At 40.8% G+C, this 25,621-nt stretch overlaps 1 long non-coding RNA gene across 1 annotated transcript; it reads left to right on the plus strand.

Moving 5' to 3' along the window:
* Window positions 1–3,695: 3,695 nt before the first annotated feature.
* LOC116920985 lies at window positions 3,696–23,763 on the plus strand. The gene is made up of 3 exons (XR_004392967.2): window positions 3,696–5,044; window positions 5,289–5,372; window positions 21,644–23,763. It is a non-coding gene; the product is annotated as an uncharacterized LOC116920985 (long non-coding RNA).
* The last annotated feature ends 1,858 nt before the right edge of the window (window positions 23,764–25,621 follow it).

Here is a 25,621-nt window from a genome sequence, read left to right on the forward strand (position 1 = left end):
GTCTCTATTTTTTCTTTCGCTTTATGGACGAGAGGACTAGTATATGCCATCTCGTCTGGACCGCGGCTGCTGACGTGTTCGACCCCCTCGTCGAACCATGTTCTCTTTAGCTGTTAACATGTGGCAATCGTTGTTCGCTAGTGACCTCTGTTTCGCTCTTTCCTCTTTCGGATTCCTGATGCATTTGTGAGCGGTATTCCTTTTTGTTTCTCAAGTACGTAGGCCAGTGTACCGACCCCCCCTATTTTCTTTCCTTTTTTTTTTGTATACAGTTCATAAGCGATGGACCCTTGTTACTCATCATTTAACTCAAAGGGCTGTCCCCCCCTTCTTCGTATGTAAGGCTTTGTTTGATGTCACAGAAAATGATGATGAACTAGATGAAATGAATATTCAAGTCATTGGCGATGCTCATTATTAGAAGGTGCAATGTGGCAACAGGGCAACGATATCAGCGTGATCTTGGGTTGGTTCATTTCTCGCGTGAGTTAAACGCACACTGCGTTTTTCTTGAAGGATGAAAAGTTTGATAGATTCACGATTGTTATTACAAGATGGCGTATCTTTGTTTTTCGTTGTGAAGATGGGATTGATAAGCGGACCGTGTGGGCTGGTACCATGTCACGCAACGTGAAAAAACGATAGATCGTACAGCTGATTGGCCATTAAGTTTAGGCCGAAGATATTCTCGTGACATGAGCAATGGCTATACAAGAAAAGAATTTTTTTCGTGTATTTTGTTTCGGCCTAGACTGACAGCATTAGTGTCACGTGACACGAACAAATCAACGGCGACTCTAACAAGACTCTCTTTGATATTTCTGTTGCCTTTCTCCCGTTGCATATAGGGTCTGGCGAGTGCTGCTGTGACAGGGTCAAACGGCTTCTTCGCTTTCGGCCGGGAAGTGAGCAAGACACACACACAAAAACTCAAAGTGGCCAGCAAGAGCGAGAAAGGGCGCGCCCACTGGCGCTCGTGCTCGTGTCCCGACCCCTTGTGTAACTCAAGTGGCTAACACGTGCCCCCATTACTTCTCGCCCCATAGCCCTTTTGAACCCTTTTGCCTGGCACACTTCGTGTTTTTTAACATTAGATTTTGTTCGAAAAAAAAAAGAAAAAAACAAATTCTTTTAAATTGAATCCCTTCGTTTGACTTCCTTGTTCCGCTTCCAGTCGGGTTTCCGCATTTCCGCTCTTATGGAACAATGAGAATTCACAGTTTAAAGCGAAACGTTGTGATTGGCGAATTGTTTTTGATTGTTTTCCTTCCTTTTCAGACAAATTTTGCCCGGTTTTTTTTATTTTTTGCATAATATTATGGCGCTGTCTAGTTACAGAATATTATAATAGCAATGTCTTGTCGCTGTCAAAAGCCGCAAATGCTAGCCGCCCATTTTTTATCGTCTTACGTGCTGTGCTAACTGCCGTTGGGAGGTTGTGTTACAAAGCTGCGCCACTATACACGCACTTGGAATTCAGTTAGCGCAAAACGTTTTCTTTTGAATCGTTCGTCTCTTTTCTTTTTTTTTTTTCAGTTAAAGACCCACAAAATCGGCCAAGGTGATAATAGAACGTTGGCCGTAACTTTGAAAGGCAAAAAAAGGGGGAATAAAAAAACGTATATAACCGAGAGACGTCTGACTTGATGGTGACATTTTTTGGTTGGTCTCCAACAAAACGAACATGGCCAAACCGCACGAGCCCTTTTTGCCGCTATTTATCCTCATCGCCATTTTCATTTTGTTTTTTATTTCGCGCGAGGAGCCAATGGATTCCGCATATGCAGCCAAAACGAATTCAAGCTCCTTTGGTTGGCCAATATTTCAGTCTTCGATCTGTCTGCTCTTTTTTTTTTTTTTCTATTCCTCAGCTTCAAACCCGTCCCCCCCATCCATCCGCATGTAAAAACGACGATTTGCACTGATGGATAGAAGAGGTACAACAACAAGCAGCAGCGCCAAACCATGTACGGATATCTATATGCTGTATGCACTGTTATCTACACCATCCTTATATAATTCCGACAGTGATTTTTATGCATGTATATAGATGCCGAATGATAATTCGCCCCCCCCTCTCTCTTTGATAGTTGTCCCTTTTTCTATGTACGATGTCACGAATCGAATCGAAAAAAAAAAAAAGAACTTGCCGTTTGGAGTTGAACCATCGGCTTGCGGTGTTCCGCGAAAATTCCCCGTGAACTTTAAGGTGAACCACTTGATCGCACGTGCCACTGTGGACCCGTTCGGACAAGTCCAGGCAGCTGGTCGAAAACAAAAAAAAAAAACAAAAACGAAAATCTTTGCTCTTATCTGGAAGAACATTTATTGATATTCATACCGTGCCACTGGCAAAATATGGACGCTCTTGGAAGAGGCGAACTGAAAAACAAAATTCGAAATGCATGGCGGTGTTTTTCGTGCAACAAGACGTCCTTGTCCGAAAGCCCCATTTTGATTTTTGGCTTTTTTTATGGGTGTGTCCCTTATTCTGTACGTTAAATGTGGTGTGCATAAGCTTAAGGGAAGACTGGAATCGATTTGGAACACGCAACACATCGCGAATACGGGTCAATTTGGGTTTGCGTTTAATTTGAATTTGAATAATAAGAACGAAGCATTCAAACAGCATCGGTGTCCGTTCTGCATAGCCTCTGGCAAGTCTTGTGTGTCTTTCTCCTTTTACGAAAACGATCGTCAACCGATTAATCATTGACATCCGTGTAAGCGGTGCACGATAATCGCAATAACGATCGATTGCTCGTTTTCAAAACTTTACGGACACACAACATCGAGAATCACGGGCTCGAAAGAAAATTAAATAGGACGCTTTAATTTGCGTGATCTGACAGATCTCTAACGTTATAGACAAGACACACACAAAACAAAAAGAAACGGACTGTATAGTTTTCCATACAGATTTACGGCCAGCATTTCACCGCGTTTCTTCGGAAAGAGGGAAGACCCGGAAAAAGTCCAAAACACACACGCACGAAATAAAAAAAAAAAAAGGAAAACAATCGTTAAATAATGGCTTTCTCTCTTACGCACTGTCCCTTCTCTATGCCCAAGTTATTATACAAGAACATATTCCCCATATAGAAGAAGAGACGGACAAGGCCCTTCTGCTGTCTCTGACCAAACGCATTTTATCTTTATGTCCATCCCATATTACACTGTGCGTCCGTTGTGCGGGTGCAAAAGGATATATACACACACAAGTTTCTTTTTTTCTTTCTCTTTTTTCGTTACAATCTGAAAAAGAAAAGAAAAAAAAACCTTTTAAGCCTCTCCCCACATCATCCTAATACGTTTCTTCCAGCGCCCCCCCCCCATACACAACCCCATAATAACTCCGACATCACAGCCCTTTTTTTTTGTTTTTTTTCCTTCCCGTTGTCTTTTAATTTCGACACACATCCGATGGCGTCGTTTTCTTCTTCGTTTTGTGTTTGATTTTGAAGGAAAAAAGGGGAAATCTAGAGAAAGAAAAACAAAATAGATAAACGTATATCTACGTTCTATTGATATACATACAAGGTTAGCTGGGTGACGAGGCTATGTGACAAACCGGAATAGACATTCCCCCTTTGTTTTTTTGTTGTTCTCCAGCTGTTTCGTCACTATTTTGTTTTGTTTTGTTTCCTATATCCTAGTGAGGATGCGGAATGTTTTGCAGAGTCGATTGCCGTCCGTGGGCTGATACTGTTGTTGCAAACAGTGACAGCAGCACTTGTTCGGCATCCATCTATCCATCTCGAAGACCGGAGAAGACAATAACGCAAGAAGCCGGACTGGCTTTGCTGGACGAGTTGACGTCTATCTTTTATTATGAATTTGTTGGTGTGTGGAAAACGTGTGAAAGTCGGCCGAAGATCTCGGTGGTGTCACGAATTTTTTCTGGGAAATTGCTTTTGACTTTTTGAGTCGTTAAAAGTTCCGTGACATTTGTCGGTTGGCTTCGGGATTTTAACTGGACAGCAGCAGTTGGCAGTTGCGGCTTCGCACCTGTTCCCACTAATTTTATTAGAAGACAGTGTCGAAACGAAACGACTTTGACTTTCAGACCAACATCAAACTCAACTGCCAAGCGAAAAATTCAAGAAAAATTCACAGCACCGATTGTTTCACGCAATGTACATAGTACAAAAACAATCCCTTTCTTTTTCTATTTCCCTCACACACACACACACACACAATTTTCCCATTTTCGTCTTCGGGAGATGTTCAGACATCATCGAGACCATCTCGCTCGTAAAAACACGGCAACGGCTTGCATTTCCCCTGGCCCCGTCGTGTATATGTATATAAGGACTGATAACGTCAAGCTCTACTCTATCGGTTGTATCATCGGTGAGTGCGCCATTCGTCTCCAGCGACTTGTTCGGCACAGCCAAACAACGAGACGCAAAGCCCCTGAAAGGAAAAAAGGAGCTCGGCCTATTCCAACATTTAGCCCCAGACATTGACAACCTGGATATTTATGTATACATATACACACAAACACACATTCAAAGGCCTGATGTGTATATCATTTGAAAAAACAAACAAAACAATTGCGTATGTGATGTTTACATACGAAGTTGACGCCAGCACCGGGTGTGCAATGTTTTTGTGTCGTCCTCTTTGTTCGTGTGCATTGTTATCAAGGACGGAACGGAAGTCGTTTCGTGAAACTATATAGATGGGCATCTGACTGACGCAACTGGGTCTATATATCGCGTCCATAGCGTGAACGCATCAAGAGAGACGGTGAGGTCAGATGGCGAGCATTCGTTTTGCGCTGAATTGGGCGGGGTTCTCTCTTGGTTGATTTGGCCAACACGCCAAGACGTTTTCGTTTTCCTCCCGCCTGTCTATGTACTGTACATCGTTCTGCCTTGAAAGTTGAAAGAGTTGTTTGCCACCATATAACGCGGGAAGGACTTTTGCAGCGCCACAATAGACAAAAACCCAAAAATAAGAACCCAAAAAAAAAACTCAAAGAAGAAAAATATAAATCAATGGCCTCTCGTCTTTCAGTTCCTCCTCTTTGGCTTTAAAGGTATGCCGTCTATTCTTTTTCTCTCTTTTTCCCGGGGGGAGAAGGAGGAAGCTGTTAAGAAAACTGGCACGTGCTTGCCTATAAGTCTCACCCTCTTGTTATTCGTTTCCCCTTATTTTCTTGTCTTTGTTTTGTTTGTTTTATCTTGAAGAATTTCGTCTATTTCTATTGTATTTTGTCGTCAGTTTCCTGTATATATATATCTAATATGTTACAACTGCTGTTTGTCTGATTGCGTATATAGATAGACATCATACGTCTGATGGCCGCAGACGCGGAGGCAGGAAACAACCAACTAGAAAATGAATAATGAAATCGAACCGGTCATGTGAGTATTAGTTGTTCTTCATCCCTATATAGCCGGTTGAGTTTTTTGGGTGTTTTCCATTTTTATTTTATTTTTTTCACGGCTGTGTATTAGCATATTTATATTTGTTGCGTTGTATGTGTACATGATGATTAGTCTAACAGTCGACGATATATCAGCGATCAAAGTGAATGGCCCACAATATTCCAGTTTGTTCTTCTATGGAAATATCAATTTCGGATTTGTTGAGCGTGATGGTCTGCTTTGTGAGAGTGTCCAACTGTCCATTTCCTGGAAAACGGCCACCCATCAAGAACAGAAGAAGAAGAAGAAAAAAGAAACAATTAAGAAATCCAAACATACACACCAAAGGATGATTGTCATTTGTTTGCTTGGTCGCTTGTCTTCGTTAGAATCTTGTTCCAGCACGCATTCCGGTTTTTCCGTTTCAATTTTTCTTGGTTTGTTGCTCAATCCGTTCGAATATTACCATATTTTCGAACGAGAAACATTCGCATTAAAGAGGACAAAACTCGTTAGAAGATATAGACACAGCCTATACTGATGTGCATATACAATTCGACATCCGAAATGGGTGCCGATCTCTTATACACAAGTTGAAATATTGCTGCCAAAGAACCCATTAGTGGGGCGATGTAAGAATGTATATACAGTATATATATAAACTAAAAGGTGATTGTCATCGATTGGCTCCTATCGAGTGTCCGGTTTTGTTTTTTTAGCCCCCCCCCACTCATCTCTAAACGCTTTTTACCTACGACCCTTTTCTTTCCTGATATTGTCTTCTTCTTTTCAATGCTGCGGTCAAACTGTTTGAGACGGACCGACGCACTGGGTGGTGGAGTAAAGGGCACCAGACACTATTACAGTTTCAAACCTAAACATAAGGGGAGAACAAACAAAAGCGCGAGACAGGGAGTTGGAGAAGAAAAGTCTTGAAATGAAAAGACAAAAGAAACTGATGATGGGCTACCCTATTCTCTATATTACTGGCAAGGATGTATTATGCTCGGGGAAAAGAGAGAAAAGAAAGAAGGGAGACAAACATGGCAGCGAACGTGCCACCCATGTCAAAGACGGGAATGCACGCTGAGGTACGGCGGCGAGCAGCTCATTATTGACGAGAAGCGGAGCCGTGCAGCACGCAGCAGAGAGTTTCAAACGGACAAGACAGACAGGAGGGACACACAGGAAAGCTTATATTCTTTGCTCATCCCTTCTAATATATACATTGCAAGCCACATCTCGTATAGGTTGAGGCCTTTTTTCTTTTGCTTTTTGCCAGTTGCAAACAGACACGCAAACATCGCGTCCAACTCTCCTCGCACACGTCGATGAAACTCATTGGAGCCCGTCCGCTATTGCACGACGCATGGCTTCTCAACAATGTCGTGTTCTTTTGTTTTTTGTTTGGGCAAACCAATCAAAAGTCATTGGGCTTCTATCTTATAGACTAGCGTGGCATCTCATTTAGATATGGACGTTCTTCTTTCGTTCTGCTGTATATGGTTTCCCTTTAATTTTTTTTTACAATGGTGGACGTCAGCTAGAAATCTTTGAAGAATCTATACGCAGTTTTGTTTTGAAAAAAGTTCCGAACCACAAAGTAGAAACGCAAAATCAACTCCACCCCCTCGTCAGAGTTTGGGGTTCGGGTTCGCTGTTCGTGATTGACAGCCGCTCATCGCCACGGAGTGAACGCATTGCCGAAGATGCTGATGATCTTCCAGCGAAAAAGGAAACCTTCGTTTTCTTTCTTCCTCTCTCATTCTGGGGGCAACTCCTCCCCATCCAGGCATTTTACATCGAGGGCTTTTCGACGGAGAAAAACATGTCAACCGTCAGCCGAACAGAACTGTTTGATGCTCGTTACAAAAACCCTGAAAGCTCTCTCGGCTTTTCTTCCTTAAAAAAAAACGTACATTTCCTTTTTTTCTTTCTTTCTTTTCTTTTTTTCCCAGTCAAACAAGCAAAGAAAAGGAAGAAAGCATTTCGAAGATAACGCAAACAAAATGCTGGCCAGCCTTTTCGGCATTCTTTCAACAAAACCAAATCAAAACATAAACTAAACAACATCTATAAACCACAAAGTCTATAGATAATTAATTTCTATTTACTTGATGTATCATATATGTATATATTTTTTTGAAACTCTTTCTCTATTCTACATTGTTGCACGATAAAAAAAGAAGGAAGAAGAAAAAAACAACAAAAACTATGTATACGATATTAGGCTACTTAGAAAACAGGTGTGCAGTTACAACCAGCTGATCCACACTACAGTTTCTTCGGTTTTTGTTTTTATTTTGTTAGAGTGGAGAGGGAGGTTGGGGGGTTGTACAGGTCCGTGACCTCTTATCAATGCATTGGCAATGAAAAAAAGTCTAAATACACCGGGCATTTGTGTCGTCGTTGTTAGACGAAACGGACAGGTTCGCGTGACCTGTTACGCGCTATCGAAAAAACCCCCACGTTACAACGAGATCGTGTTTACCTGCGAAAACAATTGTTTTGTTTTTTTTACCAGGAAAAAAAAAAGAAGACCAACTGTATCCTATACTCACCCTCCGCTACGCAGCACATGCAGTTAATGCCCCCCTGACGGAGCCAGTTGCATATATGGTCTGTCAGATGTATACGTAGGAAAACATGCTGAGGACATCATGAATGTGTAAGAATATAACACGAAGGCTTCAGTTGAATCTCTCGATGATGACCCTAGCAAAACACGCAATCACTTAAGGGCATACGATAACTTGGTCAATATGAGGACATCAAATGGGCGCGTGCGCAACCAACTGATGGAGGAACAAACCAAACCCCTCTCTGACAATCGGAAATTGTTTTTGGTTTTGTTTTGTTTTTTCGAATGGAAAAATTTTATTTTCCAGGAATGTAATTCAATTATAATTTATCCTTTCAGTTTTTCACTGGAAATGTATACCAGTAGTCTTTTTGCGTGATGGTCATGACGTGGAGTGTCATTGGTATAAACGGGCCAGAACGGCACGCTCAAATCCAGAACAACACATGAAATGAATTGGGTTTGATTCGAAATTTGCATAACTATAATGAGGAAACTATGTCGGACGTTTTTATTTATTGTTTAAAAAACGTAAGATGTCGCTATCAATAGACACGTGGTTTAGATGCAGAATCGAACGAGGATCACGAATATCAACTTCATTTTTTCTGGAGACTTGTAGTATTTGAGTTATTCAAATTGAAAGTTGCTCTTGAAACCCACCCTCCAACGGCAGGATTTAACGTAATTGAATTACAGACGTTTGGTTGTAGTTTGTAATGTTTTACTCGCGTTTTGCGGACGTAACTTTTATTTTGATTAACGATGCCTTTCAATGAAACAATTCACGTTCCGTTTTCGTATAATTGTCGAGTTATCAAGCAAAAATCGGTTAACCATCGTAACACGGAATAATAATGCCTGACGGACCAACCTTAAAAGTCCACCGAACCTGTTTGACGATTTGAATAATATCAGGCTTCTTACATTCTTGTACTAGCAGAAAACCCAGCTGCTTATAGTCACGCAATCTTGACGGCAAGACGACAACAACAAACAAAAAGCCGTTCGTTTGGACATTTTTGTGTATACGAAACGTTGAAGATTCCATCAATAACGGGCCCGAACAACAATCAGGAAAAAAACAAAAGAGAAAACAAAACCAAGAATTCATTTTTTATTACCTTGAAAAATAAAGTATATGAAACTATGAAACCACGAACAAAACAAATAGAACGGAGATCCCCGAAAAAGGAAAAATACAGCAACTGCAGTGTACGTATACAGTATAAATAAAGATGAATATAATGTACAAGAGCGATGGACAAAAGGAGATGGTGTTCCATGCCATTCCATTGTCAAATATATATAAAACGTGTACAAACAAGAGACTCAGTCAAGTCCATCGGCCGGCAAACAAACCTATAATAATAATTCAACTGCCGCCCAGGTGGGGTCTTGGTGATAATTGATTCACGTTCACGGATCTAACATCCCGCACAGTCGATTGCGGATTGCCATTTTTATTTGTTTTGTTTTGGTTTTGGTTTTTTTATTTTCTTTTTTTCTGGGTTCTCATCATCAACCAGTGGATTGAAGCCCACCTGGTCCCTTATTCAAAATGCTATAACATTTTCATTGTCGATTGTTTATTTTTCGTGATACCTTGTATAGCAACGCGGTCACGCCTTGCTTGACTTTCCGCGAAATTCAAACACGGACGAATTTTCTGCTGCCATCGCTGTGTCGCAACACTGGCTATAACTTTCAATGCGTTTCTTTATGGATATGCAAGAGTGAATCAGTTGTTTAGTTTTGATTTTTATTTATCTTTTTTTTTTTTGGGGGAGGAGGGTTTTCATTAAGTTAAGTTGTCCATGAGAACGACGAGGAAAAATCAGACTCAGTCTGAATGCAAATTTCCGGGAATGCGACAAGCTGTCGAGTCCGAACTTGTTTAATCGATTAACATTTCGTTGTTTCACGTAATATATATATAGAGTAAAATACAAAAAAAAAAAAAAGGGGAGATGGGTATAACAAAAAAAAAAAAAAAGAGAACAGAACTGAACAACAAGTTTGTGTCGTTGGACTTGATGGCAAAACAACCAAGTCGATCTGTGACCTCGGGATTTGAAAATTTGCTGTTCAATCACCCTGCCCTTAGCTATAAAGTGGATGGTCTTCAATTAAAAAAAAAAAAAATTTAATGCTCCTCTTATTTCTTAGAAAATGTCGATTTCGTTTATTATCGTTCATAATTCACGCATCGTCGGTGCCCTGGAATGATCACCGCAATACACGTCGGTGTTTAGCGAAGCTTCACGTGGATACATATATATATAACGCGCCTTCTAAGAATTCTAATTTCCATTGACCAAATTCAGCGATGCTGATGTGCGTGTTCATTTTCCAGTTTTTTTTGGTGAACAGGCTATATGCCATCGATTGCGATCTACAACGTAAAAACTATGAAGGAATGTCAGCGGTATAAACTTTGACGAGTCGATTTGTTATCTAGGCATCTCCGTCAGCAGAAAGCGTGAGCCAGTCACCGAGTCCGCATTCCGCATCAGCCGGAATAACACGTTGTCACCAAAAGTATTCCACTGATGTTCTTGTCATCTCATTTCTCCGCGTAAATGCACGAAGAAAATCAAAGCCATTGGTTCGCTATAGGCCACAGAACATCCTATATGCGCTCATCTATTTCGAAACTATAAAAATGTGTAGGCTGTACATTTGGTGTGGTATTTGAAAAAAAAAATTAAAAAAATCAGAAAAATTCCATGAAATTCGCTTGAGCGGTCGACCTTGTCCAGTCGCTTTTTCTTTTATACGACTCCAGTTTTCGTTTTTTCGTTGTTGCTATATCAGTGCTACTGTTTCGTGTAATTGATTGTCGCTGATGTGGGGGAGGGCATTTGTATAATAAACACATTACATTGAAAAGTGGAGGGGACTTTTTTTGTGTTGGCCAGTTCAAGAACCCCGCGTTTTTCTGTTTACATAGAACGAAAATGCTGCCCCCCCTCTGCGCGTTTTACATCAGAAACGATGGCGGTCAAAAGGGCCAGCTGTATAACGTTTCACGCGAATGACGTCCTGTCACATTTCAATTCCTCGAACTGAAAGACTCGAAATCCAATGAAAACTAAGCCAAATCATCTCACGAATTCAATTTATAAACAAAAACGCTTTGGATTGAACAACAACAAGAAACAGTGTGGCAATGAGCGGAAATGGAATTACACGTTGCGGGCAGCCGCATCATCATCCCCCCACGCAAAAACAGAAACAAAAGCAAAACATACCGCGTGCGCCCGTGCTACACACACTGATGGCTCTTCTTGTCGGCCTCTCCTTCCCGATATTATATATATATATGTATGGTTTTGTATATATATATATATATATACACACACACACACGCGTACACAGTATAGAGACACACAGGCACACATACAAATAGACAGGCGTTCAACACCCGATGGTTATCTGGTGACCACCCACGACGCCTACAAAGCCATACGATCCAGCCACAGGATCGACCCTCATCAGATGTGTTTCTGTTTTATTTTATATTTTATTTTTTTTAACCTCTTCTTTTTCTTATTCGATTAGTTTGGCACAAAAAAAAATTTAAATCATTTTTTTGTTAAACGCTCTACTTTTAATTTCATTGAAATGTAATTAGATTTCGTGAAAGGTCGGCAGCAGCAAAAATGACGGACAAACTTTATTTTAAAAAAATATTTCGGATGTGCGCATTTGTTCGGGGATACAGAGAAAAAGAAACAACAAGGGTGGTGCGATAGGAAATAAGAAAGAAGAAGAAGAAGAAGTCGTAATTTAACTCAGTGGCAGCCAGAAGCTCGTTTCTCTTTCGTCCTCTCTTTCATTATATCCTTTCTTTCGTTCGTCTTGTTGTTGTCTTTTTCTTTTCCCTATTTATTTTTACTAGACTTTTTTTGTTCCCCCCCCCCCCCAGTATTTGTGTTGGACGCGGTGCGACTGCATACTGTTCGCAGGGGCGACAAGAAATATGAAAGTGTTATTGGTTAGATCGTAAACAACGAAGACTCGGTTATATAACGATCTCGGTAGCAGCTAACGCCAGTCGACACGCAGGACAGAACAAACAAGACACGGCCCTTCCCAGCAACCAGCAGAAAAGAAAACCTATATTTAATAAGATGGAGACGATCGAAATATGTCCGCACTGTCGACCTATTACAGCATACCCGCAAGCTCCTGTCTCCAGTCTCCACACGCATCTGATGGCCGTACAGTCAAAAATGTTTGTTATTTGACTTGTCACTTTGGGGACGAAGCGGGGACGAAGGAAAGCTGTTCCCAGGCGGTTACGCTGTTATGTGCCGATTGTCGTTAACAAACGTATAGAGCACAGATGGTCACGTCTTTTTTTTATTTTTATTTTTTTATTCCCGCGTCCATTTTCTTTTGTTTTTCCTTCACCATCGTGTGTATAGAAACGCCATGCCACACATTTTCTTCGCTCACGGTCTAAGCCGACCGCAATTTTCTAAAAATGGATCAATTCAGCAGACAGACACACGCGTGAAGGGAAATAGAAAAAAAAAATGGAACACAAAAGTCGGGTACGTAGTCGAAACTTTTTTTTTAAATGCACACAAGTCGCTTGTTATTTGACACAAACATTCAATCACGATGGTGGTGTTCAAACTCTTTTACGGAGAGCCGCTGCCTCTTCAAAAATAAAGTTTTTTTCTTTTTCCAAAAAAAAAACCATCAATTGAAATTAAGTTTGCTCCGAAAAATCCAACTTATGCCGATTCCATAGTCTATCGATATCGTTTTCTATATATGACACAACAAGCTTTGGATGTTTACTTTTGTTGAACGACGTTATATAGTCTATACTGTTACACATCTCGCGATAACGTTGCGATTGCTTCGTTGCATGTCGCAAAGGGAAAGCCGAGACTATTTTAATTGATTCTTATTGTCCGTGATGCGCATCGGTTGATTGTTGTCCTACAAACTTGTGCCCGTCTGCCAGCTAAAATTTAGAATCAACACTTTAAAAGCTTCAATTATGTGAACTCTCTCCCCCCCGCGTGGGTTTATTACATACACGTGGCTGTCAAACTTTTCTTTATCGACGTGAGCGGCGGGTGCATCATCGATGAACGATGTTTCGTGTCAATGAAGAAACAAAAGAAGAAGAGAAAAATAAAAAGGGGGCCGATATATTTACTCTTGTCTCTCTCTGCTGCTGCTGCTCGCCCGTCTTGATAGTTTGATTACTTCTTTGTGTAAAAGACCAATATGGTTCATTCCTCGCTGGCGTGATGGCTTCCCTTTCTTTTTCTTTGCTTCCCTAATTTCTTAGTTCTTCCAGAACTAGACATCAGAAGCCCCTTAATTACTTTTCACGGACTTTTTCTACGACAGCGATGGCCGCCCTGCACGGTATAAGCAACTTCCCATCATTGCCGAGCTGCTATTAGCTGTTCCCTTTTTTCTTTTTTTTCCTTTTTTTTTTTTTCCTGGAAATGTTAGAAGAAGAAATAGAAGAGGGGAATAATAATAATAAAAAAAAAAAAGGGAGGAATGAAAAAGGAATTGTGCCTGGAAAATTGATCGAATGTCTAACATCCGAGGTCCAATAAATGCGCTTGCGTTTTATGGCCTTTTTGCGGCTAATTTCGATGAATTTTTTTTTTTTTTGTTCTTTGATCGTACGGCGCTCTGATTAGAAATGACCGGTCATTAAAAGTTTGTAAGAAACGCAACGCGCGGTCACACATTTTTTCTTTTCTTTTTGATACAAAGCCAGTTGGCGTGTCGTACGTGTAAAGACGAGGAGATCAATACGAGCGGTCGACAACCATTCCCTTGTAGCGACGTACAAAAAAAGAACAAAACAAAACACGCACGACTCATTTTCTTGGTGAAAATTGATTTGCCATCAGCGTCGATTTCGCCTAGATCGGTCACGCTGCGACAGAGAATTTTGCAGCACGTGAAAATTGCCATTGTTGATCGCATATCTCGTCCAGATGACGTCATTCGCGCACCTTGCAGTGAATACGACATTATAAACCGAGATGATTGTCTTCATTTCAAGCTGTTCGGCATTCTTGGGCTTCTTACTCTTCTCTCTCAACAGGCACACGCAATTGCAGATGGTGACGCAATGGCATAATTGCCCTCATGTCCTTTTCCTGTTTTCCTTATAAGCCCATAGACGATCGAGCCTTAAATAAAAATAGCCCGTTTCGAACGTTTCCTGGCCAGATCCGTGCTGTGATCTATTAGCTCGTTGGCAAATCATGTCGGCTTGTCAGCTGTTCGATTAGCATCTGTTCACCTACTTATTATGCACGTCATTGTAAAAATATCTGAGCGCCCGAAGCCATTGTCAGTGCGCATATCTTCTTGCACATCACACGTTGGCCTCCGTCTTTTTCTTTGGGTTTGAATTAAACAATTTATCGAATGTAAAATGCGTTTTCCCTGTTCGTTTTTCCTTGCTTCATCGTCGCTTCCTTGTTGGCCGGCACTCGAACGGCGCAAACGTCCGTGCATTATTGATTCGATTCTAGACCGTGGCTACTGACAGGCCGCACGATATGGCCAGCTGAAAAAAGCAAAAGAAAAACGGGAGCCGAGCCAATATGATGAGGACGACGTCTATTCCGCTACTATAGACATGGCGCCACTGGCCGTCTCCTACACAGAATATATACAAGATGGTCAAGCTGGATCGATTCGTCCGACTCGCCCATTTTTGTTCGGTCAAATCGAATTGACATCGGTATAGAAAATTCATTCACTAAATTAAATGCTAAACAATGAAATCATTTTAAAAAAAAAAAACAGCCGGGAAATGAAAACGGACGATGCCCAATCTCTAAATATACACTACATATCGCCCGTACACACACGTTTGTATGTATATGCGTAATAGAATATAGAGAGTCGAACGGCAGCGCGTTGTAGGGGCGTCGCCGGATGTGTCAGTCCCGTTCGGACATATCCCATCCGTCATGTCTCATCCGTGAGGAGGAGCGTATCATAAAATAGTGAATGCACCAAACAAGAGACCCCTCCCTGTTGCCACATTTCGTCTTTTTCGTGTTGTTTGTTATCCGCAAGCCGGCCCTGTATTTCTTGTCTCTGTGTGTGTGTGTGTGTATGTGTGTGTGCTCCATGAATATAAAAAGAATAAAAGGATGGAAGGTGAGGGAAGGGGGGGGGGATGTATATTTATGTATAAGGCAATATATGGAACGATGGCCAAAAGGGAAGGAAAGTGAGAGAAAAGAGGAGGGGAAGAGCGTGACCCGACTCGGACGGACCAATCCCGAAGCTGCCAGTTATCATACTCATAACGCGCACGCTATGGAACAGGCAAGGAGAAAGGAGGAGTTGAGGACCGCACTCATATGCCCAAAAGGTCCATACTCATAGCTCCTCCTCTTCGCCCCCCCCCCTCCTCCTCCTCTGCCTCCCTCCATTTTTATTCATCTCTTCGCTATACGCACTAGACAGAAGAATCTAACAAAATAAGGAGGGCGCATACGTATGCACGCACGCGAACGAATCAATACTTGAGCTTATTACACATTTCGGTTTGAAAAAGGAAAAAATTGCGTCAGAGCCAATGTTTTTGATGCATTTGAAAGCCACTGCGGTTTTTGCGCATTGCACACCCAAAAAATAATTTAAAAAAAAAAGCGCTTTTATTTCCCTATTTTTGATTCTTATTCCTATCCTTTCTTTGTGTGTGTGTGTGTGTGTGTTTATTGCAATCAATTCCAGATGAAATGAGCTGCGCCATATTGTTGGACACGTTTTAGGGACAGCGTATTGAAAACCCAAATAAAATGAGACGAGGCCAACTACCCATTTTCTGTGTCGATGTATTCCTGTCGCCATAGCAACCGTTTCCTCATCCTGTATAAGCAGAAAGAAGAAAATAAGAGAACCTGCTGCTATATGGCAGTTGTTAGTTCATATACACAACACACACGCAAGACCGAATCAATATGAGAAAACTGGGACTGGAGGCTTTGCAATGTTTGGCCAGGGCTTGTGTCATCTGTGCGTCCTCTTCGAAATGATCCAATCTAACAAATATACAAACATACATGTCTGTACATAAATATATATATTTTTTTAATTAAATTAAATCAAAAGGCTTTTTAAAAAAAATATGGGGGGCAGTGGCTCCTCGGCCATCGGTGCAGGAAGAAAAATGGGTTCTACTATTATAATTTTTTCCAAGAAAGAGGGAGCTGGTATAAACTTCTACTCTATCTATTACAGGAGGGCAATCTTTGATAGCGAAAAAAAAAAAAAACCTGCTGGATGATCACATATATATAAAAAAAGAATATAGGGGGAGGCCAACCAGTTCCTATAAGCTACGTTTTCTATATGGCATTAACGTATATAGAAAGAAATAAGGAGACATGTCTGAACGATCGAAAAAAGAGGGAGGGTCTTGATAGATAGACATATATATATATAAAGAACAGACACAAGAAAGAAAAGAAAAAGAGAGAGAAAGAAGCAGGGAAAATGTTAGCAACGATATATACTTCCGGACGGAACTATATATCCACATCGTATAAGAAATCCATATTGCTCTCTCTGCAGTCTCCCCCTTTTCCTTTTCTTTTCCTCAGAAACTGGACAGACACACACACACACAAAAACTCTTATTATGTATAAATATATATATGGTGGAGAAAGCCAATAAAAATAAAAGAAAAAAAAAGGGCTCATATATGCCAGAAGGATCTAACGTACGGAGGGGCGGTCAGGGGGGGGTGATGCACGTCAGTTCCTCTTTTCTCGTGCTGCTGCTGAGATCTATTGCTGCTGTTTGGGGTTGTTCCTCTGATTGGAAAGAGAGAAGAACTATAGACAAAAACTAAAATCTAAAAAAAAAATAAAGGGAGGAAAATAAAATGGAGGAAGAACGGAATGAGATTGCAGCATGTTTTATATACCTTTATATGTAGACACCTAACTATGCACGAGATTGATGAATTCGATTGCTTTATACAGATCTCATTCTCTCTTTTCATCTAGTTGTGCCATATGTTTTTATGATATTTCTTAAATAGACGTACTGCGAACCTTCATCCAAAGAGACCGTGTAAATAAAATAAATAATAGTTTAATCGCAGCACCAGAGCGCAGCACGTGTCACGGGACTCCCGGATCTATTTATTTTATTTTATTTTTTTCAAGTAATAAATGAAGATCCGTCTTTTCTTTTCCTTTTCTACTAGTCCCTTTGGCCTTTCCTGTCCGATCGCTTTGGCTAGATCAAAGCCATCACGGTCCCATCCATCTCATAAGAAATCGATACATAATTTCCTTGCCATCCTTTTTTGCTTGGCCCACCGCATTGCCGCGTGCGTCCATCAAAATCTTCGTGAACGTGTTCCACATCGACATTCATTCCTTCCTCTTTTTTATTTTCCCAAAGATTTATTTCCACCATCACGATCCATCACGGCTGGGCTGAACGATTCCCGCCGAGCCCCCGCACAATAAGAAGGCCACATCATCTATCGCTATATGGTCTGCACGAAGCTTATGGTCTACATATATATATATATATTTTTAAAGATTTCTCAGCTGGCCAAAAAATTTTGCTTTGGTTTCAGCTGGGCAAAAAGCAAGATGGAAGCTCTGGCTGGGGGTCTGCAAACGAGAACCGGTACCATTCGGGACGTGCCCGCTGGATTATTGATAGGAGCTGTAGCACCCCGTATAGAATATAAATCGTTGTGATTAGACAAGTTGGGCAATGATTCACTTGTATCTTGACGGGCCGGGCCACAGCCTTGCCGGGCAAACTGCCAGCTAAAAAGTCCATCTTTCGTTCATCAATTTGTTGCCACTCTTCCCCGCAGTTCTGTTCACATTTTTGATTGTTTTGTTCTTATAAAAGGTCGTATAAAAAAAAACAAAAAAAACATATGGAAATCGCCTAAAGGGCTTAGGAGAAGTGGTACGCATTAGCACTCGATGTAAATGACCGTTGAATTTCAAACACCGATCTCGTTACATTCCAGTTTGATGTTCAATCGGCGAGTATCCAGCCATCAAGGACGGCCATCAAATGATTGAAACAGAGCCAGTATACAAACCACTTTGACTGTTAAAGTCAAACTAATGTAGTTGAAATCAAAGACATGAGAGTATAAAAGAACGAGAAAATCAAGTCTTTTCTTTTTTTTTTGAGGGGGACTCTTTATGACGACGTCCGTGACTGAGAAATGAGACTGTCGATTTGGACATTACACACACACAGAGAGAAAGAGAAACACCGTCGCTCTGTATAGGATCGTTGTTGGGCGTATGTGCTGGAAAATATGGCCGAGCATCGCAATGTTGACACTGAGCTAGAAGCTGGACGACACGACTTTGAACTTTAGCTAGTTGTGTCCAGCACTCTGGAAGCTAAAGTCGATGGACGGCCGGCTACTTTTTTTTCTGCTTTGACAGCAAAAGAAAAATATATATGTATATAACTCTTTTGGAACTTTACTCTGTACAGATTGTTCAACAATTCAGGTCTTGTTTTTTTTTTTTTCTCTTCTTTCTTTTTCAATTGGCTTTTGATTTTTTTGATCTGGTCATAGCATCACGTAGATCTGTGTGGCTCTTATATATATATATCCTTTCGATGGACAATATTGATCTAGCTTGATGGATTCCGTTTCAATCTCCACGTGTTCCACAGCCGAACACGGCGTCTACGTGGCACGCACTGAGAAAATCAGCCAAACGGAGAGAAGAAGAAGAGCAAATGTACCGAAACATTTCTTTCCTTTTCAGACAGAGCAATATTTTTGTCATGCCTCGAGAGACTTTATGTGTAACCTCTTCTCTCTAACTATTTTCCATGTAGTGGACACATCGCCCTACACGGATGCACATCATTCAGGATTTTTTTTTAAAAAGACTAGGAACTTTCACCAACATTTTATAGAGGCATTTCAACACGTATGGTTTACGTTAGATGCTTGGCGGAAGCGGAAGTGCGATAGGAAATTTTATTGTGTATATACATACGTATAGGAGCATCATCGATAAACAGGCCATAATATGTGTGTACCATTTGGCTTTTTATTTATCTATGTATATCCTTGATGATGCCGGTGTAGTGATGTGCCCATAAAGTGTTTAGTTGCTTGTCATCGTGCACGTCAATATCCAAAAGATCAATAGGATCTCCCAAAGTTATGGACGAATGGACGCATAAGTTGAATGTCGCATGCCGCCATTGTTGCTCCCCCCCCCCCTCTCCTGCCCTCCGATTTTTTCGGGGGATACGCCGCGTGTCACGGAAACTCTTATCCCCTCCTGGATATATACGTGTCCAGCTCATTTGCAACGTGAGGAGGCGTCTACGTTAAATATATATTTACAATCTATATACATACAAGGCCGGAACTTTGGATGTGAACAATATCAGCATCCTCTTTCTCTCTCTCTCCTTCCGCCATTGCGTTTTGTGTATGGCTCATTGAACTGGCCATTCTCTTCCCCCCCTTTTCTCATGAGTCCGTTTTCGCTCTCATATGCGAACGGACAACATACGGACGCATGCCGCCCTTTCCATCGCGGCACACTCCACTTGTCAGAACGCTTTCTAAACAGTCAAAAAGCGAAGAGGGACCGTTTGGACTGAGAGCTGGCCTTGTCCATCTTCTTTCATTGTGTGCTCCATTTTTAGACGGGCCAGTCCAAGTCTTGAAAGAGAGAGAGAGGTCCTATTTGACTTCCTTCTTCTTGTTTTCGCGACACGAGAATAGCACAACGTTCTGTCAGCACATCCATCAACATTTAGACGGCCGGATTTCTGTATGTATATATAAGAAGAGGTTGGGCAGCCTTGCAGGAAGTTTGACTACCACCCGAAAAAAACGGGACGCTTCCTGCTTCTGTTTCAGTTGGATCCGCATTGTGACTGCAATCCATTCGTCGTTGGGTGTTTCTCCTTTCGGCGGGAAGATTTGAATTTTTGAAAATGAATTCATTTTCATTCGTTATTTAATAGGCTACAGTCCATTAGTTGGATTTTGGTGTGTGTGTGTGTGTAACCTCACCCTGCTGGCAAAAAAAGAAAAAAGACCCGACGCTTGATTGATTAGCATTCACCGCCGCGGCTGACGGCTCCGGTTCGAATGTATCAGCGTCTGCTTGATAAATGGCCGACGTGCGCTCCAATCCTAAAGGGACTATACGTAACAGCTACAGCAGGCTGATTTTTCGAGCTTTTCTATTTGACACACACACACACACACACTATGTGAGTGTGTACGTAGTTAGCGAGGGTATAGCTATAGCCAATGATTAAAAGGAAAACGGACACAAGTGCAGCTAACCTTTAATTTCAAAAATTCGAGGGGAAGAAGAAGCCCGATGAAGAGCTGCGACTAGTTTCCGCACACATCTCCTTATTGCCATTGAAATTCGACAGTTTTTCCTGCTGTAGTTCTTAAATTGATTGTTATCGAACGGTGAATCATAATTAATAACAGGTGATGCGTCATGTCTCGGAGACACGATGAAACGAACGCATATATACCAAACTTAAGCTCATTATAATTGGTTGTTATGAATGTATTGTGTCCTTCAGTGTGCACCATTTGTGTCTGTAAGCCACGCAGCAAAATGTAAGGGAAGGCCTTTTTCTTGATAGACCGACCCTTTTTTTTTTGTTTCGGCTCGATGGATCCTCTCTCGAACGGCCACAGTTCTTTCTGCCGACATCTCATCTTGCTTATCAGCTACTTGTTTCATACAGCAAAATGCTCCCTTTATATATATCCTTTGCTTGTGCGGCTGTAATAACAACCATCCATATCATCACACGAGTTTTTTTTTCGTATATTACTGGTGCGCAGGCCGTGGAAGAAGCGCGTGGCCGTATCTCGGATTACAAGTTTCATGTATTTATCTTTTACTGATGATTATCACACGCTGGTTGCCAGGGATTTCTGGCATTTCGGGCCCCATATTTGTGACAAATCCTAGAGGATCAGTGGACTCTATAGCCCCACGCATCCTCTATTTTATTTTTTTAAAACTTTCCTCACTAAGACTATGTGTTTTCCATGATAGTTGGTGTATACATGTACATATGCGGATCAAAGCTACAGATATATAATAGGCCTATTATATTACAACTGGGGATTCCTCCTATTGTCGCTGGATCGTATTAAACGCAGAATTTTTTTTTTTTGTTTTCTTATCCAGCGCCACGGTCTTATTCGTGCGGATGAAAATATTTGCCACTTCAGCGATAAACGAGCACATGTAGAAACATCTCGATGCAAAATTCTTTATTTTTTAAATGTTTTTCAGCGGATGTGTTTTTTTTCTTCATTCTCGGATGTTTCAAAGAATTATCCAAAAAAACAAAGTAGATACTACCCGAAAAAAAGGGGAAGTTGTTGATACTCTATCTCTTTAAAATATAGCCGATTTAGCGTGTGACGGTGAATAAACTTACCGGGCAGCTTTTCGTATATAAAAGACGGCGCCGAACATTTGCCTCCGAATATTATTCGTCTTATTATGCAATACCCCCTCACTTTTTATTATTTCGTTTTTTTTTTTTCTTCTTTGCCATTATATAAGGCGGCAAATTGCAAACGTCCCCACCAAACGGCTTTCTGGGAGGTTGGTTTTATTTATATACCCTTTTTTTCTTATATATTTATAGATGCCGCCCCATTGGAAACGCGCATGAAATCATTGATGGACGTGAAACGATCAACGAAATAAGTTTGTATGTGTACATTTTCGTCGGCTACTGGAAACGTTCCATTTGACGGCCATCTGACCCCTCTCCATTTGAAAGAAAAAACCAACAAAAATAATCATTGCCGATTTGCCATGTTGAGGATCGATTGTTTTATTGTTTTCTGTTTTTTTCTTTTCTTTTCTCCAACGGGTTATCAGAAAGCTACCGCTGCGGCGCCGGATGACCTTTAGAACGAGTCGCCACAAAGTCGCTGTTCGAGTAAGAAAATTTGACGTGCAAAAAGGGTACGAGGCAGGGTTTCGGTCAGTGCTCTGGCTGTTGTCGTCATCAAACGTCTATGTTGCGTCAACGCCACCCTTCTCGCTGCTGGACACGGGTCGTCCACTTATATATATATCGTCGAAAAGAAATTGCGTTTGGACGGGCCATATATATTTGTGAGCTGTATATATACAGGACGCACACTGTCCGTCCTTGTTCCAGCCGTATAATATCGGCAACCTTCTCGGTTCCCAGTATGACTTTCACTCGGAGGACGCAATTCAACATTAGGCCACCTAACATGACGTTACTGCAGCACAACCAGCATCCATCCAGCAATACTCTGTGCCGTCTTCGTTAAAATGGAACCTATGGATTTCTTTCGTTTGGCCAGCTCCCCCCCCTGTCTCGTAACGTAGAATTTAAAGCGAATAAACTAGTCAGCCATACATTGTCGTTCAAATGGTTACATCTATACGTAAGAAGAAGACTCTTCTGTGTTATGCTATGTATACCGTTCTATGTGTATGGACGCGTTCCCGAAACATGGATTGGATGTTTATATGTATTTTTATACGGTGACCAAGAGTTAGACGTTGGATTTGCAAGCTCGTTAACCTTTCACAATTTTCTTCTGTTCGCTTTATTTTATTTTATTTTTTTTCAATTTGACCGATCGTATATCCATTTAGCTCTCTCGTAAATGTATTGACCTATTAAATTCTACTTGCTGTGAACGCAATATGTAATTGGCAGTGCAATCATTTTGGGTGGTTGCGCAATTTTACAACGGCGAGATAAGAGACGTGTGAAATAACCGGCTCTATTTTTCATTTTTATTTTTTTATATGATCTTGTTTTGGAAAGCGTTACGTGCATCAATCACAATGCAACGCTGGCAAAATTATAAAAAAAAATTATTGGAAAAGGAATCTGCTTATAAGGGGCTCCCGTTTCATTAATCAAGTCAACCACTCCTATATAGTCTATTCTTCTGTTGAATAGCTAATGAGGATCTCCCACGTCGTTCCTTTACCTCTGCAACCTTAAAAAAGAAAAGAAAGAAAACTAGAATTAAATATATACATATACCTGAACTGGATTCATTTGGTTTTCCTACTCGATACATATATATATGTATAAATGTGTATGTTGCATGATGCTCGAAGAAAAGCCAGCCAATCCCATTTCAACATGTGACTCCATTTGCTTAGTTATCAATTCACTGTCACACACAAAGTTTCTGTTTCTTTCCAGTTGGTCGACTCGATTTTTCAAACATTTTTTTTTGTGTGTTTCTCTCTCTTTCTCTGTGTGTGTGTTTTATAGAATTCAAGTCAAAATGTCAGTCTCGTCCTTCCGTTTCTCCTCTTATTATATTCATTCTGTTTCCCCTTAATAAGATAAAGAGGATTGCTGCATACGGACGAACGTTTTATACAGTCTATATGTACATCACTAAAATGTTTGCATTTTGTGTGTGTGTGTGTGTAGCTCCATCTATAATAGCGTCGACAGTATGGCACGCACGTCCATCATGTCTTTTACTTATTTTCGGCTTTTACCATTCACGAATGTAAAACCCACCCTCTGTGCTGTCCCCCCCACCTTCCCGGTTTGAAATTCAATTCGGTTGGCCATCAGTTGTGTATGTACATATTGAAGAGAAGGCCGATCGAAGAAGCTGATGGACGTTATACACTGCAAGAAGAAGGAACTATTTTTTTTTATTTGTGAAAAAGGAGAAAGAAATCGATACTTATATGATGCTGCTACTGTGTATATGTATATACGGAAATAAAGTTTGAAGCAGGCGACAAGAAGGAGAGAAAGAGAAGGGGGGAAATGTCCATTTAATATCATCAGAGTGGACCCTGTGGACATGGACCCACACCGGCCAGTGGAGCAGAGAGAACGACAACAGAAAAGACTTTCTTTATATATTGATATACGTATGTATATCCATACAACACTGACTACGTTATATATATAGAGGAGAATCCAAAGTTGATGCAGCAAAAACATTCCCAATAACTTAAAAGCACTTTCTTTCCCTTGCATTTTCATCTTTCCCTGCTGTGTATAGACACAGACTCGTGTGCCATCATTTTCGGCTTCTTTCTGTTTTCTTATTTTCTTAAGACTGACTGAGAAAAAGAAAACAACTTCCGCGTCGTTCTTTTAGATATATACATATGTATTCAGTATTCCGGCTATTGAACATCACACATCGACTGAAAAGCCAGCAGCAGCAGTCCAATGTGTGGTAATAATAGCCGCCGTACTCACGGTAGAGCTCTCAGCCTGATGAGACACTTTGTTCAGAGTAATACCATACGTGTGTGTTCCCGAACATTTTGAACTGTATGTACAATACGTTCAGCATCGGAAAGAAGGGATCTATCATTTTAATGAAAGTTCCCCCCCTCGTCAGCCAATCGAATTTGGCTGACATCGTTTTTCTTATATTAGTCGTCATGGCTCTAATTCAACGTAATATTTGGCTTTGATTGTATATGTTAAAAAAAACTTGTTTTTTTCTTCTAAATGTCAATCCGTATTTTTTTATCTTTATAAAAGGAGTGGTATACAAGGCAGTCGTCAAATCAACGGCACTGACGAATCGCTTACGTAGCATTTGATCCTTTTTTTTAACGAAAATGAGAACCTGTTTTCGTTTCTGCTTCTTGATTGGGACTAGTGATATTTGACAGTGGGCAAGCGTCTCGTTCCTTTTCCAAAGTGTCCATTATTTATTCCCATTTCTCGTGTTTTCACATTTTTAATATTTGACGTTTGAAGATTTGATGTTTGAAGATTTGATGGTGAAAACCTACACGACGTGTCGTGAATTCTAATTAGAACCATGCTCATCACCGTTATCGGACATCACACAAAATAGAAACAATCGTGATCGTCGTGGGCATCTTACTTCGTCTTTCTTAAGCATTTCCAGGAAAAACGAAAAATCTGAGTATTCTATATTTATATGTACCATTATTTGTGACTAACACCATCAACTGTCAACCAATTCACGAGAAGAGACGAACACGTTTCACAAGATTCCTTCCTCTCTCCTCGTTTGATTATGGACTGAATTCCCGAACCGAAAGCAAAGGCTTTCCCATCACGACAGCACTATTTAAAAAAAATCAATCAATCAATCAATAAATAATAACAATTAAAAAGAATGCGTGGGAAAAAGGAAAAAAAAAACGATGGCCGATAAAACGGTTTGCTGACTTAATATATAGTCGCGTGTCAATCAAACGAATTTTCTACACGAACGTGCTGGTGCTATGGGCGTGACTGCCGTATACAGCCGATGGCTCGTGTTAGCTAAATATTAAACAACCAGCTAAAAGGGAAAAACTAGCGAACTCATGCTAATAAAAAAAAAAAGAAAGCTAACAAGGGGGGGACATGTCAATAACAGCAACATAAAAAAAAAGTGGGGGGGGGGTTTACACTGTAAACTGAATCTCGAACGAAAAAAGAGATAACGGAATTGAATAAAGAAAAACAAAACATAAAGGGGGAAAGTGAGTGCCATCTTTTTTCAGTGTGTTTGTCACTAATGTTCAATTCTTCTCTGTCTGATCGTTTCTTTTTTTTTGATAATCATTTCTGTCACTTTCAGAATAGGGAGAGGCGCAAGACGTGGATTTGACTAAT

The sequence above is a fragment of the Daphnia magna genome, linkage group LG4, assembly GCF_020631705.1.
Source record: "Daphnia magna isolate NIES linkage group LG4, ASM2063170v1.1, whole genome shotgun sequence".
Lineage (NCBI taxonomy): Eukaryota > Metazoa > Arthropoda > Branchiopoda > Diplostraca > Daphniidae > Daphnia > Daphnia magna.